Below are 16,446 nucleotides of genomic sequence, written 5' to 3'. Positions count from 1 at the left end.
ATTTTAGGTTGTATATATGTTATCAGAATTTTAAAAGAATTGCCCATAGAATTATAAAAGAGAAAAAAAATTGCAAGCCAATTCTTCCTCTAGCCATTTCACTCTTTGTCTTACCTTCACTGCCAAACCACTGAAGAGTGGTTTCCATTTTCTACTTCTCAATTTACTTGCATGGTTTCCACCTTTATCATTCCCTGTCTGTGGCAGTTTGAGATTATTTATGAAACCCAGAAAAGATAAGGATTATGTTTGTAAATTGGTCTTTTCCGCTGGGCATGATACCCTTTGATTCTATTAAATTCAAAGGTTTTACATTTACTTGATTACATTAAGATTAGGACTTTGATTCAACCATGTCAGTAAGGTGTGACCCAGAGTTGACTTCCTGCCACCTTGGTGGGCTATATAAATGGACAGTCACTCAAGAAGAAACACAAAGAAGATACACATGGGAAGAGAGCAGCTCCATAGAGACCAGAGGAGAGACTTTGTCAGCTTTGATCCTGTGCCCCTGGAAGAGAGATGAGCCATTTACTTGATAGTTTAATGCTGACCTTGTGAAGAGAGCAGGACAGCTGAGCCCAGAAAGAAGTGAGCCCTATGCCAGCCTACAGCTGAGATCAGAAGAAAGCTGAGACCATGGAGCCTTAAGAGAAAGAAGGAAGGCTGAACCCTTCCAGAAATCAGCAACAGACTTGGGTGAGTGTTGGAGAAAAGGCACTCACTGGGACATGGAGATTGATGATTGCAGGCAGAAAATTTATTGGGAAGCTCTCCCAGTGGAGGGGGTCTGAAGAATGGACCTCAGCCCGCCTCTGGAAAGGGGGGATTTGAATTTATACGGCACATTCCTAGGTGGGGAAATGATAGTGGGAGGGGGTTAAGGGTTTGAGTGAGGTGCAGGGGCCAATAGGAAACCCTAGAGACAAAAATTTTCCCTTGTATGTTAGGGGTAATGAGTTAGGGAGTTATGTTTTCTTGGAATGCTGGAAGAACAGGTGGTGCTTTGATAAGGAGGGAGTAAAGGTCTCTATCTCACTTTATTCCCATCTCCAAGTGGTTTCTTTTTCAACCTTTGGGGAACTGCTGTGCTTTTAGGCACGTAGGCTATGTGGAGGTGGGAGGGCTTGTCTTTCCTCGATGCATGTAGGGGGAAGTGAGTCACAGCTTGTTACTTATTGCAAACCTAGTGAGGGGGAACCTCTAACAGTGAGAAAGTACCTTTTACGGTACCATGAGTTGGACTCTTTGGGGCCTGTAACTGTAAGCTTTTACCCAAAATAAATACCCTTTATAAAAGCCAACAGATATCTGGTACTTTGCATCAGTACCCTTTGGCTGACTAATACACTGTCCCTCTCAAATAGCACCAATTTCCTATGTATTACCAAAACTAAACACCTAGTTTTCAGTCATTTGTCTTGACCTCTCAGTATCACTGGGTACTTGCTGACCCCTCCCTTCCTTTGGAAATGCTCTTCTTTTGGCCTCTGTGAAAGTCACCCTCTCTTGTGGGTCTTTCTCTGATCTTTCTTCTAGTGTTTTTTTCTTTTTTCAGTCTCCTTTGCTTGTACTTTTATTCCATCTCATCTACATCGTTAATTCAGTTTCCATTTTTTTTTCATAGAAGACTACTCAAATGAAGTGTCATATGAAAATCAGAGCTTTCCTCAAAGTTTCTGACTCCTGTAAAAACTTCCTAGTTTTTACATCTTGGATGTCTGAAACCCTGTTAATTTTACTTATTAATATCTCCCAGATCCATCTATGTCTCTGTCTCTGCCACCTCTATTCTTGTTCAAGTTGTTATTCTCTCTTGCCTAAATTTCTGCAACAATTCTTAATGAGTCTCTCTGTTCCTGCTTTTCTCCCCTCCAAACTATTCTATACATTGCAATCTGAGTGATCCTTTTTTGAAAGCATGTAGGAGGAACAATATGGTGGCGTACATATCCTAATATGTTCCCAGTACATAATGTCTATATATGCTGGATAAAATTTAGCAAGCCTCCATTTAAAAGCATTGCCAAGTTAGCTAGAAAAAAAAAACGGAAATCTCCAGGAACCAAACACAAAGCATGCATTGGGATTGAGGCTACCTTGTGGGTGTTTGCCAAATTCAGTGACCCAGAGGCTTGGGTGACAAGGCTTGGGACGAAAACCTGTGCCTAAAGCTCTTGGTAGTCTGTGTCTTCAGAGAAAAGATAAATTTGAAAAATTCCATCTAGTATCAAAGAACATGACAAGGAAACTTGTTTCTATAGGGTTGACATAGGCTAGACTTGGTTGAAAAAATATTAGTCTTTTTCAAAATTACAAAACATACAAGGAAAACAAGCCACCCTGAGACAGGGTCAGCAGAACCAACAAACAGAAGCATTACATTGTGGGAAAATAGCTTGAATTTGAACGTGGGAACCTGGCTTGAAGTTGAAACGTTTCCATAACGCAGATAACAAGTGTGGGCTTAGGAACACCAGCCTTGACTAGATGAAACGCTGTCTGGTCAGCATGAAAACTGTTTGCGTGAGGAAGCATATGAACTTTGTATGCCCTGTTCCCTAGCATTGCAGGTGCTGCAGCTTTAATAACAAGCAGCCTTGAAAGTAAACCTAGATAACTACTGCTTTGTAATTTCTAATAAATACGATGTGGAAACTAGGGTCGAGGCTCTCAGTTCCAGAAGCTGTTGAGTCCCCTGGTCCCATCTTTAATTTCTCTCTTGTGTCTTTCTTTTTGTCCTTTCATTTCTTCAGTTCTGTGTCACCTTCCCTTTGTGTAAATCTATTGCTGAGCTGGTCTCAGCATTAGATCATTAAGGATTTCAGGTATTGTGAGTATGAGGTATAGAATATAGAACTGCAAAGTTTAAAATATTAAAGAAAAAAGAAGAGAAATTAAAAACATGAGAAAGGTACAAGATACTATAAAAAATCCTAGCAGAATTGATAACTAATCTGAATTTCTAAATATTAAAAATATAATAATTGAAAATTAAAAACTTGGGGAATGAGTAAAACAGCAGAAAATAGGTTTAGGTATTGCTTAAAAAAGGTTTAATTATATCTGAAGAAATTAAAATGTAGACAGAGAGAAAAAGATATAAAATATGAAAAAGGGTAAGACACAAAGAAGATAAAGTGAGAAATTCTAACCCTTCTATTTAGTATCCCAGAAGAGAGGAGTTAGGGAAGGGGACAGGAAGTATTTGATGAGATAATAGCTGATTGTTTCCCTAAGTTGGTGAAATATATGAATCCTCATATTTTCAGTAAGCAAAATGAATCTTAAGTAGGATAAACAAAAAAAATCCATTACCTAGTTACATCATAACAACTACAAAAACAAGTCAGTGATAATAAAAGCAAAAAAGTCAGAATTATCTATAAAGAGATGACAATTAGATGAATGAGTGACACCTCAACTGCAATAATATCTTCAAGTGTTAAGTGTTAAGAGAAAATAATTGCAAACCCAGAGTTGTTCACCATGCAACCCAGCATTTAAGACTGAAAAAATAACAAAGATAGGTTTAAACAAGCAAGACTGAGAGCATTTACCACCATCAGACTTTTCACCTTTGTCCTTCAGGTAAAAAGAAAATGATCTGAAAAGGAAAGCATGATAGGCAAAAGAATCGTAATCCAAAAGTCAGTAAGCAGGTGGGTAAAATACAAACAAATATCAACTATTTAAACCAACTATAATATCTGATATGTAGGTAATGAAACAGCTGAAATATTACTCAGCAATGATAGATTATAAGTATGAGAATATGAGAAGTATGTGACTGGAGTAGAATTATTAGGAAAAGGAGAGTAATACTGAATGGTATTAAACTTTGTTATGTATAAATTTCAAAAATTAAGGGTAACATATATTAGAAACAGAGTATACTTCTAAATTGATAGAGGGGAGCAATTGAGAAAACTATTCAATCAATTAAAAAAATCATCAGGAAAAGATAAAAAAGAAAAAAGCCTAGACAAAACAAAACAAAACAAAAAAACTTGAAACACGATATTGGAAATAATAAGTAAAAATAATCAACTTAGAAAATTGAATGAAATAGATGAACTAGAATTATAAATTTCAGCATGGATGAATCTCATAACTATAATGTTAAGCAAAAAGAAAGCTGCAGAAAAGCACTTGTAATATGATACTATTTAAAGATTTTTAAATAGGCAAACTAACACTATTATTTTTTAGAGGAAAATAGATATATAGTTAAAGTAAAAAGAAATGCCTGGGGATGAAATGAGAAAATTCAGGAGAGCATTGTTCTCCTCTGGGGGTAAGGGGATATGATCACAGAGAAGTACCTAGACCACTTTGACTTTTTATTTCTTAAGCTGGGGGTGGAGGGGTGCCCAGGGGTACTCATTTATTTTTCTTTGTATTTTTGTATGTCTGAACTATTTCATAATAAATAAAAATGAGTTGTGGATTTAAAATTTATCATCATCTCTTAGATGTGTAAAACAACTTTATTTTCTATAATGGAATACAATTTGATCACAAATATTTTTCTTTGTAATAGAGTAAATTTAAACTCACCCAACAAAAGTAACTCTTCACTTCTAGTTTAAAACTTTTCAGTTTACTCGGTTTTCTCTGGGTAAATTCGTAGTCTTTCTGAATACCTTGCCCTTCTTTTCCTTTCTTTTCCTTAGCTAGACATCTGAGTATAGGAGACCCTTTGGTCCAAGCATTGTCATGTGGTCCTCAATGCCTGCTTGGAAGAATTTCATTTTGTTTGGCCTAGGAATGTTGCTGGCTGATATCAGGTAAGGCACAGCTGGTGGTTTGACCATCAAGGCCAAGTGGAAGCCACTAGAATAGCCCCTACCTAGCAAAATAGTAAATCGAAAGCAATAGCGGATTCCTAGAGGGATTGTAGAGATTAGTGCCACCATCAAGGATTTGTAGGATGCAGGGGTGGTGGTTCCTACCACATCCACATTCAGCTCTCCTGTTTGGCCTGTGCAGAAAACATGGATCTTGGAGGATGACATTAGATTATCATAAATTTAACCAGGTGGTGACTCCAATTGCAGTTGCTATTCCAGATGTGGTATCATTGCTTGAGCAAATCAACACATCCCCTGGTACCTGGTTTGCAGCTGTTGATCTGGCAAATGATTTTTTCTCAATTGCAATTAGTATGGACCACCAGAAACAGTTTACTTTCAGCTGGCAAGGCCAGCAGTATACCTTCACTGTCCTGCCTCAGGTATATCAGCTCTCCAGCCCTATGTCATAATATTGTCTTCAGGAACCTTGACCGTCTCTCCCTCCCATCAGACATCACACTGTTGTATTATACTGATGATATGCTGATGGGATCTAGTGAACAAGAAGTTCACTAGAAGCAATTACTCTAGACTTATTGTTAAGATATTTGCATGAGTCAGGATGGGAGATAAATCTAAAAAAATACAGAGCCTTCCACCTCAGTTAAATTTCTGGGTGTCCAGTGGTATGGGGCATGAAGGATAAGCTGTGGCATATGGCCCTTTTACAACCAAAAAAGAGATAAAACACTTAGTTCATCTCCTCGGATTTTGGAGACAACATATTCCTTATTTGGATGTCCTACTCTGTCCCGTTTTCTTAGTTACCAGAAAAGCTGTTAGTTTTGAGTGGGGACCAAAACAAGAGGAGGCACTGCAACAGGTCCAGGCTGCTGTGCCAGCTGCATTACCACTTGGGCCATATGATCCAGCAGATTCAATGGTGTTGAAAGTATCAGTGGCAAAAGAGAAGCCATCTGGAGCCTTTGGCAGGCTCCTATAGGAGAATCACAACACAGACCCTTAGGATTCTGGAGCAAAGCCCTGCCATCCTCTGCAGATAACTACTCTCCTTTTGAGAAAGTTATTGGCCTACTACTGGGCCTTAGTAGAGACAGAATGCTTAACTACGGGCCCCTAAGTTACCATGAGTCTTGAATTACTTATCATGGGCTGGGTATTGATTGACCTAACAAACCATAAAGTTGTGTATGCACAGCAGCACTCCATCCATAAATTGGAAGTCAAGTGGGTCCTTAAGTTATATGAGGAAGTGACACAAATGCCCATGGTCACCACTTCTGCCACATTGCTTTCTCTTTCCCAGATCACGTCTATGGCCTCTTGAGGAGTGCCTTACAATCAGTTGACTGAGGAAGAGAAAACTCATGCTGGTTTGCAGATGGTTCTGCATGATATGCAGGTACCACTGCAGGCCCTTTCTGGGACACCCTGAAGGACAGTGGTGAGGGCAGATCCTCCCAGTGGGCAGAACTTTGAGCAGTGCACCTGGTTGTTCATTTTGCTTGGAAGGAGAAATGGCTGGAGGTGCATTTGTACACAGATTCATGGGTTTGCCAATGATTTGGTCAGGAACTTGGTAGGAATATGAGTGGAAACTTGGTGACAAAGAGGTCTGGGCAAGAGGTATGTGGTTAGACCTTTGTGAGTGGGCAAAAAACTTGAAAATATTTGTGTTCTACATGAATGCTCACCAGAGGGTGACTTCAGCAGAGGAAGATTTTAATATTCAAGTGGATAAAATGACCCACTCTGTGGCTAATGCTCAGCCTCTTTCCCCAGCCACTCCTGTCATTGCCCAGTGGGCTCATGAACAAGGGAAGATATGTCCTGTTGGTTCTGTTTCCCTAGGGATCCCTTGTTTTGTTATAAGTATGTTTGTGTATGTACATAAAATGAATATCTTTGTTTTCTTCCCTAACCTTTCCCCTTATTATATGACATAAGCTGTATTTGTGTCATGTCATAGTATTTAAGAATGTTGAGTGAATATTATCCAAGGACTTACACCCTATTATGAAGGAATTTAATGCATTTCCAGTTGTATGCAGGGCAGTTGAATATTGTTTGGCAGAAAAAATATATGCATATATGCGGTCACCCCTCGGGCTGAAGCGTGGTTTGCTGGCCTGGCGGGGGAGCGGCCGCGGTAGGCCAAGCCGCTGCCCCCATAATAGGGTGGCTGGTCGAACTCACCGCCACCCCTGAAGGAAGCTCGGCATGGGCGCAGAGTGCCCTCGGGTCTCCCCTTCTCGGCAGCCATGCTTCCGCGGCCGCCCCTCCTCCCGGATGGCGCCACACGATGCCTTCTTTCTCCCTGCGCAGGCGCAGGGCAGAAAATTCCAGTCTGCCCTTTTCCCCTCCCCCGACAGCAGCAACAGCCAGGTGTGGGCGGAAAAATCCAGCCCGCCCTTTTCCCTTCCCCCGACAGCAGCAACAGCCAGGCGTGGGCGGGAAACTCAAGTCTGCCCTCCACCCCAGCAACAGCAGCCACCAATCCCTAAACCCTGCCCCTTCCCCCAGCAAGCGACAGCCAATCCCTAACCACCACCCCTCCCCCGTCCAGTACCGCCCACTGACCTTTTGCCGGCAACCAATCAGAACAGGGCGTGGCTTCGACCAATCAGCCTTCCCCAGCCCCTATAAAACTGTTGCCTCTCCCTCAGTAAAGTGGACTTGCGTGTTTACCTTGTCTCCGCGGTAGTTCTTCTGCCGTGCGCCCTCCAGTCCTGAGAGCCCCCGACAAGGGCCTGGCCTCCCTTGTCCCCAGTTCGTCGCCTGCTTCTCCGGGCGACCCCTTCGTCGCCGGCTTCGCCGGGCGACCCCGTCAGCCGAACTGCGCAACCCCCTGTGAGACCGATCCCTCGTCTGCTGCCGGACCAATCCCTCGTCCCAGGTGGGACCGACCCCTCGTCCCAAGCGGGACTGACCCCTCGTCCAGAGCTGGACTGACCCCTCGTCCAGAGCTGGACCGACCCCTCGTCCGCAGCCAGACCCCACCTCTACCGACTGAGCAAGCCGTCGCAGCTGGCGCCCAACGTGGGGCAGAGCACCCCCACTGCCACCGACTGAGCAAGCCGCCGCAGTTGGCGCCCAACGTGGGGCAGAGCACCCCCACCGCCACCGACTGAGCAAGCCGCCACAGTTGGCGCCCAACGTGGGGCAGAGCACCCCCACTGCCACCGACTGAGCAAGCCGCCGCACATATATATGTGTATCTGTTATTGTTTTTATTTAGAGACTAAGTATGGCTTCAGGTGATGAGCATGCTGCCAAGTTGACAAGGGGTGGACTGTGATGGTTAGGCTAATGTGTCAGCTCAGCCAAGTAATGGTACCCAGTTGGTTGGTCAAGCAAGCATTGGGCTAATTGTTATTCATACATGAGCATTTCATGGACTTTATCAGTGAGTTGATTGCATGGCTGGCTGGTTACATCTACAGTCAACTAAGGAGCCTGCCATCAGATATGAGTAATGTCTCATCTAATCAGTTGAAGGCCCTAAAAGGGGAGGTGATCTCAGTATTCAGAGAGAGATTTCTCATCTCTGCTTCAGGTAGCCAATCTCCTGGAAACTCTTCAAGGACCTTCACCAGAGCCCCTGGCTTGCAGTTTGTCCTACAGAATCTGTACTTGTGCATCTCCACAGTCATGTGAGACAATTTTATAAAATCTCTTACTATTTACAGATTTGTCCTGTTGGTTCTGTTTCCCTAGAGACCCTGACTAACAGCTTCTTTTTTTAAACTGTATTTTTAAAAGATACATAGATCATACAAATGTTACATTAAAAAATGTAGGAGGGGCAGCGGATTTGGCCCAGTGGTTAGGGCATCCATCTACCACATGGGAGGTCCGCGGTTCAAACCCCGGGCCTCCTTGACCCGTGTGGAGCTGGCCCATGCGCAGTGCTGATGCGCGCAAGGAGTGCCTGCCACGCAGGGATGTCCCCTGTGTAGGGGAGCCCCAAGCGCAAGGAGTGCGCCCCGTAAGGAGAGCTGCCCAGCGCAAAAGAAAGTGCAGCCTATGCAGGAATGGTGCCGCACACACAGAGAGCTGACACACAAGATTACGCAACAAAAAGAAATACAGAGTCCCGTGCCGCTGACAACAACAGAAGTGGACAAAAGAAGACGCAGCAAATAGACACAGAGAACAGACAACTGGGGTGGGGGGTGGGGGAAGGGGAGAGAAATAAATAAATCTTAAAAAAAAATATAGGAGGTTCCCATATGCCCCACGCCCCACACCCCCCAGTTTTCCCACATCAACAACTTCTTTGATTAGTGTGGTACATTCATTGCAATTGATGAATACCTTTTGGAGCACTGCTATATAGCATGGATTATAGTTTACATTGTAGTTTACACTCTCTCCCAGTCCATTCAGTGGGTGATGGCAGGATATATAATGTGCTACTTCTGTCTCTGCATTATTATTCAGGAAAACTCCAAATCCCGAAAATGCCCCCATATCACACCTCTTTTTCCCTCTCCCTGCATTCAGAACCTCCAGTGGCTACTCTCTCCACATCAATGATATAATTTCTTCCATTGCGCGAGTCACAGTAATTCTATAGTAGAATACCAGCAAGCCTACTCTAATCCATATTTTATTCCTTTATTCTGAGGACCCTGGAGTGGCGATGCCCACTCTACCTCTCAATTGAGAGTCGACTTTGGTCCTGCACTGCTGCTAGCACAGCTTCTGATACTCATGGTCCTTGCCTTGGTCTCAGAGTGGTTCCAGAGCGCCCCCTTGGGGGACTGAGGAAACCTTGCCTTAGCTTCTGGCCAACAGCATGGACTATGTGGGCCTTGGCTTCCCTCAGGCTCATCTCCTGGTTAGCTCCTCAGTCATACCCTGCCCAGGCACCTTGTAGGCTAGCACTGTGCTAGTTAAATATTGCCATGCTATGAATTTTCTCAAAATGTTGGAAAAATGTAGTGGGTTGAAATAATATTCTCATGCAGTTTCTGTGGGTTAGGAATCTAGGAGTGGCTTAGCTATGTGCATATGGCTCAGGGTATCTCATGAGGTTATGGTCAAGACATCAAGCAGGTCAGAAATCATTTGAAGACCTGTCTAGGGCCAAAGAATCCATTTCCAAGATGGCTCAGTCACATGACTTTGGCAGGAAGACTCCTTCCTTGCTGGCTGTTGGCAGAAGACTTCAGTTTCTTGCCACATGGACTTCTCTATAGGACTGCTTGAGTGTCTTTACCACTTGGTAGCTGGCTTTCCTCAGAGTGAGTGATCCAAGAGAGTGAAAGTGAGTTACACAGTTATACACTGTCACATTTACCATAATCTATTTGTTAGAAGTGACTCACTAAGTCCAAGGCGAGGAGAATTTAGCTCCTTCTTTTTTTCCTACTTTTATTCCCCATCCCCCATTGTTGTTTGCACTCACTGTCTGCTCTCTGTGTCCATTTGTGTGTGTTCCTTTGTGTCTGCTTTATCTTTTCTTCTTATCTTTCTCTTTAGGAGGGACCGAGAACTGATCCCAGGACCTCTGGTATGGGAGAGAGGCACTCAATTGCTTGAGCTACCTCATCTCCGTAGTCTGCTGTGTCTCTCACTGCCTCTCCTCTGCATCTCCCTTTGTTGTACTATATTGCTGCACTAGCTCTCCTCAATGTGGGCCACCAGCTTTCTGTGGCATGGGCCAGCTTGCCTTCACTAGGAGGCTCCGGTAATTAAACCTGGGGCCTCCCATATGGTAGATGGGAGCCCAATCATTTGAGCCACATCTGTTTCCCTTGCTCCATCTTTTGAAGGATCTGTGGACATATTAAAAAGCCACTAAAAGCTCTGTGCTGCAATCAGGGCTTCTTGGAGAGGCTGGCAGTCTCCCAGTTATGACTAGGAACTGTAGCACAGTCCTTACTGTTGTCTAATGCCTCATCTGTCTATCTGGACTTTCAGGCATTCCCCCTCCTCCCTAGCTGACTCCTTCTCAAGAGAATGCCGGCAGCATTTATAATCTAGTTTTGTCTGCTCCAAATCTTTTCTAGCTCCAAACCTCCTCCCCAAAGCCCAAGGAAAGCTGTATGTTAGGCAACTGCTCTGATGTCATATCCCATTTCTTCTCTACCTTCTGATTTAAAGAACAAATTCTATTGTGTCTCCCGAGATCTGGCTCATCAAAATACCTAAATATTTTCTTCTCTCAACTTTACTAGCACTTGCTAGTAAATCCCCTACTTTCCAGATTATTGTTTAGATATGGAATAAAAGAACTTGTTTGAAAAGTCAAAGAGGACTTGATTTGGTAAGGCTATTTTATTTGTTCCCTTACACTGCAGAAAGAGGAAGTACTAAGAAAGGAAGATACATTGGGTAATATTTCAAAACATATTGACTTCATGCATGGCTAGATCCAGGTGCTCAAATGTCATCAGGAACCTACATCTTTCTAGTTGTCAACTCTTCTTTCTTGTAGGTTGGAAGATTTTCTCCCCTTCTTTCTTGTAGGTTGGAAGATTTTCTCCTGTGATGGCCAGGATGGCTTCCTGGCTTCTATTTCAAAAGAGTTACTATCTCCTAATAATTCCTAGTGAAAATCTCAGAGTTGACTCTCATTGGAATGATTTGGGTCATATGTCCATCTCTGAACCAATCATGGCAACCAAGTATGGAGTTTTCTCACTGGCCAGGCCTGGATCATGTGCCTACCCCTGGATCAGGGAGGGTTGAAGCATCCTGGGAATCCTCTGCTTTTCAACCATACCTGGTTATTGGCAATCCCTTACTTTCTCTCCTGGCTCTGTCTTTCCTTCCACTGAACTGGAAGGTTCACTTTGTCAAAGAGAAAAACTGCACTGGACAGTGTTAGAGAGGCAAAGATGACTTTATTCAGGGGCTGCCATAGCAGGAGAGAGAGTCAATCCCACTGAAACAAAGGACAGCAAGTTTTTGAAGGGTTGGAAGTGGATTGTAGAAAAAGCACTGGAAGAGAGTAAAGGGGTGTTGATTGCTGGGGTGGGTGGGTGATTTACTGAGTTTGCACTTAAGACAGTGTGCTTCCACTGAGATTGACGAGCGATTTACTGAGGTTGCCTTTAGGACTTCTTGGTTGGAAAAGTTTTCCTCTGCAGTAATTAGGCCTTTAGGACTTCTTGGTTGGAAAAGTTTTCCTCTGCAGTAATTAGGCCACCTGGAGACTGTAAGGTCTGGGTAAGGATGGGGGACATAAGGACCTGCCTAGTTAAGAGCCTCTTAAGTACTGGGGTAGTTAAGGGCGTAGGGGAGAGGGAGAGGAAGTGGGGAGGTGGGAGACATTTAGAATAGCTAGGGTCTGAAGTACTGAAGTTGTCCTTTTTACTCCCTCCCAGCAGTCCAAATTGTTTTCCTCTGCAGTCCCACAGTCGCAGACTAGTTTCAAGGTGGTCAGGATGGGGGTGGGGCACATAAGGATTACGGCCAGCAACCTGGCCAAGAGAAAGGAAAACAGTCTTGGTTACCCTGTATCAGATACCTTCCAGGTCATAGATTCAGGAGGGCAGAGGTGCATCAGACCCTCATGGAGGTGAGGTGGGACTCGCTTCCCGAGCTCTGTGCTCCTTGTGAGGGGGCCTCTGCAGAGACAGAGCTCCCATCCCAGCAGCACTGCTGCCTTTTCAGGGAAGCTGGTGGAGAGCAGGCTCTGCCTGAACGGGCTACCCTTTCCCTGAACCACCTTAAAGTTTTCTATCTTCTTTGGGGGTCTGGGGATGAGTGGGGCAACTTCTCCCTTTCCCCTCAGCCTCTCCTTTTTGTTGAAATATTTGTCGTGCTCACAGTCCACCTGACATTCAGGCAGTTAAAACATTCAAATCTGAGGTAGATAAGAAGACACGAGATTTCCAACTGCACATGTCTGGGTGCAAGTGTAGCGGTCTGCTTTTCAGGAACATTTGGGTCCCTCCTGGGTCTGCAGTGATCAGAAGGACCTCATGCTTGGAGATGGGGCAGCTTCCTCTACGATTGCTTCTGGAAACAGCAAACAGCTGAACGCAATCCCTTTGGGGGTCAGATCACTGCGGGGCAGGCTAGGAAGTCAGGACTCAGGAGAAATCCTGGCTGCTCCCCCTAGCTTGGGCTGGGGTGTGGGGGGGTTGCTGGTGACAGGCACCTCTGCCATTCCCCATGTCACCTCTGTGATTGCCCCCCACTTCTTTTTGTTTGGATAGATTTTTGTAACTTCTCTCAGGCTTGGGATGTCGCTTGCTAAATCTATTCACATCATTTCACATCGATTCTGATTAAAGACTAGGTAAACCAATAACCAATGAACAAAAATCCCCAATACTGGAGACATGTCAGATGAAAGATCCTAGAAACTGCCTCCCCCCAGCCCCCCTAAGATAGTCACCTCTGACCCCAGGGTGTGTGGCAATAAAAGCAGCATTCCTTGGAACTCACCAGGAGACACCAGCTCTTCTCCAGGTGCTTCACCTTCCCTTCTCCTCTCCTCCGTGAAGACTTCCAGACATCACCCCTTCCAGCCAGACCTCTCTCCTGACATCTGATCATCACCAGTGGGGCTTTACCAGGTGTCAAAACCTTCCCATCTGCAGCACCAGCCCCATCTCCTTCTGCCCTTGGCCTGTACCTGCTGGGGAGATCAAGTCTCCAGAAGGCTGTCTGCTTTTAGTTTCCTGGGAAGTGAGTGGGAAATGAGTTAAGAATCAACCCCCTGTGTGCTCTATCAGTGCAGAAGAGTATGTAAATATGTGTGTGTATGTGAGAGAAAGAAAGAGAGAGAGAGACAGATACAGAGAGAGGTGGAGAGAGACAGAGAGAGAGTGAGACAGAGAGGCAGAGAGACAGACAGAGAGAGAGACAGACAGTGAGAGACAGAGACAGAGAGACAGAGAAACAGAGTGAGACGGAGACAGAAAGGCAGAGAGACAGACAGAGATAGAGAGACAGAGAAAGAGAGGCAGAGAGACAGACAGAGAGACCCAGAGAGACAGAGTGAGAGAAAGAGGCAGACAGAGGGACAGACAGAGATGGAGAGAGAGACAGACAGACACAGAGAGAGGCAGAGAGACAGAGATAGAAAGACAGAGACAGAGATATAGAGACGGAGAGAGACAAGAGTGACAGAGGCAGAGAGACAGAGAGAGATGCAGAGAGACAGAGACAGAGAGAGACAGACAGAGAGGGAGAGAGAGACAGAGACAGAGAGTGTGAGACAGAGACAGAGACAGAGGCAGAGAGAGAGACAAAGACAGAGAGAGACAGACAGTGAGTCAGAGAGACAGAGACAGAGAAAGACACACAGAAAGACAGAAAGAGAGACACACAGAAAGAGAGACAGAGACAGAGAGACAGAGAGACAGAGACAGAGAGGCAGAGAGACAGAGAGAGAGAGGCAGAGAGACAGAGAGACAGAGACAGAGACAGAGAGAGGCAGAGAGGCAGAGAGACAGAGACAGAGAGAGACAGAGACAGAGAGGCAGAGAGACAGAGGGAGAGACCGAATGAGAGAAACAGAGAGGCAGAGAGACAGAGACAGAGAGACAGAGAGACAGAGAGAGGCAGAGAGACAGAGACAGACAGAAAGAGACAGTGAGTCAGAGAGAGAGAAAGACACAGAAAGAGACAGAGACAGAAAGAGACACACAGAAAGAGACACAGAGAGACAGAGAGACAGAGAGAGACAGAGGGAGAGACAGAGAACCAGAGAGCCAGAGAGCCAGATAGAGTGAGACACAGAGACAGAGACAGAGACAGAGAGACAGTGAGTCAGAGAGACAGAGAGAAAGATACACACAGAAAGACAGAGACAGAAAGAGACAGACACACAGAAAGAGAGACAGAGAGAGGCAGAGAGACAGACACAGAGAGACAGAGAGAGACAGAGACAGAGAGAGGCAGAGAGACAGAGACAGAGAGAGGCAGAGAGACAGAGACAGAGACAGACAGAAAGACAGTGAATCAGAGAGACAGAGAGAAAGACACACACAGAAAGAGACAGACACAGAAAGAGACAGAGAAAGAAAGAGACAGACACACAGAAAGAGACAGACACAGAGAGACAGAGAGACAGAGAGAGACAGAGGGAGAGCCAGAGAGCCAGAGAGCCAGATAGAGAGTGAGACACAGAGACAGAGACAGAGACAGTGAGTCAGAGAGACAGAAAGACACACACAGAAAGACAGAGACAGAAAGAGACAGACACACAGAAAGAGAGACAGAGAGAGGCAGAGAGACAGACACAGAGAGACAGAGAGACAGAGACAGAGAGAGGCAGAGAGACAGAGACAGAGAGAGGCAGAGAGACAGAGAGACAGAGAGGCAGAGAGACAGAGACAGAGAAAGACAGAGACAGAGAGGCAGAGAGACAGAGACAGAGAGACAGAGACAGACAGACAGAAAGAGACAGTGAGTCAGAGAGACAGAGAGAAAGACACACACAGACAGAGACAGAAAGAGACAGACACACAGAAAGAGAGACAGAGAGGCAGAGAGACAGACAGAGACAGAGAGACAGAGACAGAGAGAGGCAGAGAGACAGAGACAGAGAGAGAGGCAGAGAGAGGCAGAGAGACAGAGACAGAGAAAGACAGAGACAGAGAGGCAGAGAGACAGAGGGAGAGACCGAATGAGAGTGAGAAACAGGCAGAGAGACAGAGACAGAGAGATAGAGACAGAGACAGACAGAAAGAGACAGTGAGTCAGAGAGACAGAGCCAGAGAGAAAGACACACACAGAAAGAGACAGACAGAGAGAGGCAGAGAGACAGACACAGACTGACAGAGAGACAGAGACAGAGGGAGAGACAGAGAGACAGACAGAGACAGACAGAGAGCCAGAGAGCCAGATAGAGAGTGAGACAGAGAGAGATGCAGAGAGACACAGAGAGACATAGAGACAGAGAGACAATCAGAGAGACAGAGAAAGTGAGTCAGAGAGACAGAGAGAGAGGCAGAGAGACAGACATAGAGAAACAGGGAGAGGCAGGGAGACAGACAGAGACAGAGAGACAGACAGAGAAAGTGAGTCAGAGACAGACAGAGAGACAGAGAAAGACACAAACAGGGAGAGGCAGAGAGACAGAGACAGAGACAGAGAAGAGAGACAGACGGAGTGAGACAGAGACAGACACAGAGAGGCAGAGAGAGACAGAGAAAGACAGAGAGGCAGAGAGAGACAGACTGAGAGATGCAGAGAGACAGAGAGACAGAGACAGAGAGAGGCAGAGAGAGAGTAAGACAGACAGAAGAGGCAGAGAGAGAGACAGAGAGAGACAGAGAGAGCCAGACATAGAGTGAGACAGAGAGACAGACACAGAGGCAGAGAGACAGAGACAGAGTGAGACAGAGAGAGATGCAGAGAGACAGAGAGACATAGAGACAGAAGAGAGACAGAGACAGAGAGACAGAGAGAGACAGAGAATGTGAGAAAGAATGCAAGACAGAGACAGTGAGACAGAGAGAGATGCAGAGAGACAGAGAGAATGCAAAATAGAGAAGGCGAGACAGAGAGACAGAGAGACAGAGTGAGAGTGAGACAGACACACAGAGAGGCATCAGAGACAGAGAGAGACAGAGTCAGAGAGACAGGGAGAGACAGAGACAGAGACAGAGTGAGACAGAGAGACAGAGAGACAGAGAAAATGAGACAGAGACAGACACAG

This window comes from Dasypus novemcinctus, chromosome 3 (assembly GCF_030445035.2).
Source record: "Dasypus novemcinctus isolate mDasNov1 chromosome 3, mDasNov1.1.hap2, whole genome shotgun sequence".
NCBI lineage: Eukaryota > Metazoa > Chordata > Mammalia > Cingulata > Dasypodidae > Dasypus > Dasypus novemcinctus.
The sequence above is the reverse complement of the archived record's forward strand: the minus strand, read 5'-3'. Positions refer to the sequence as shown.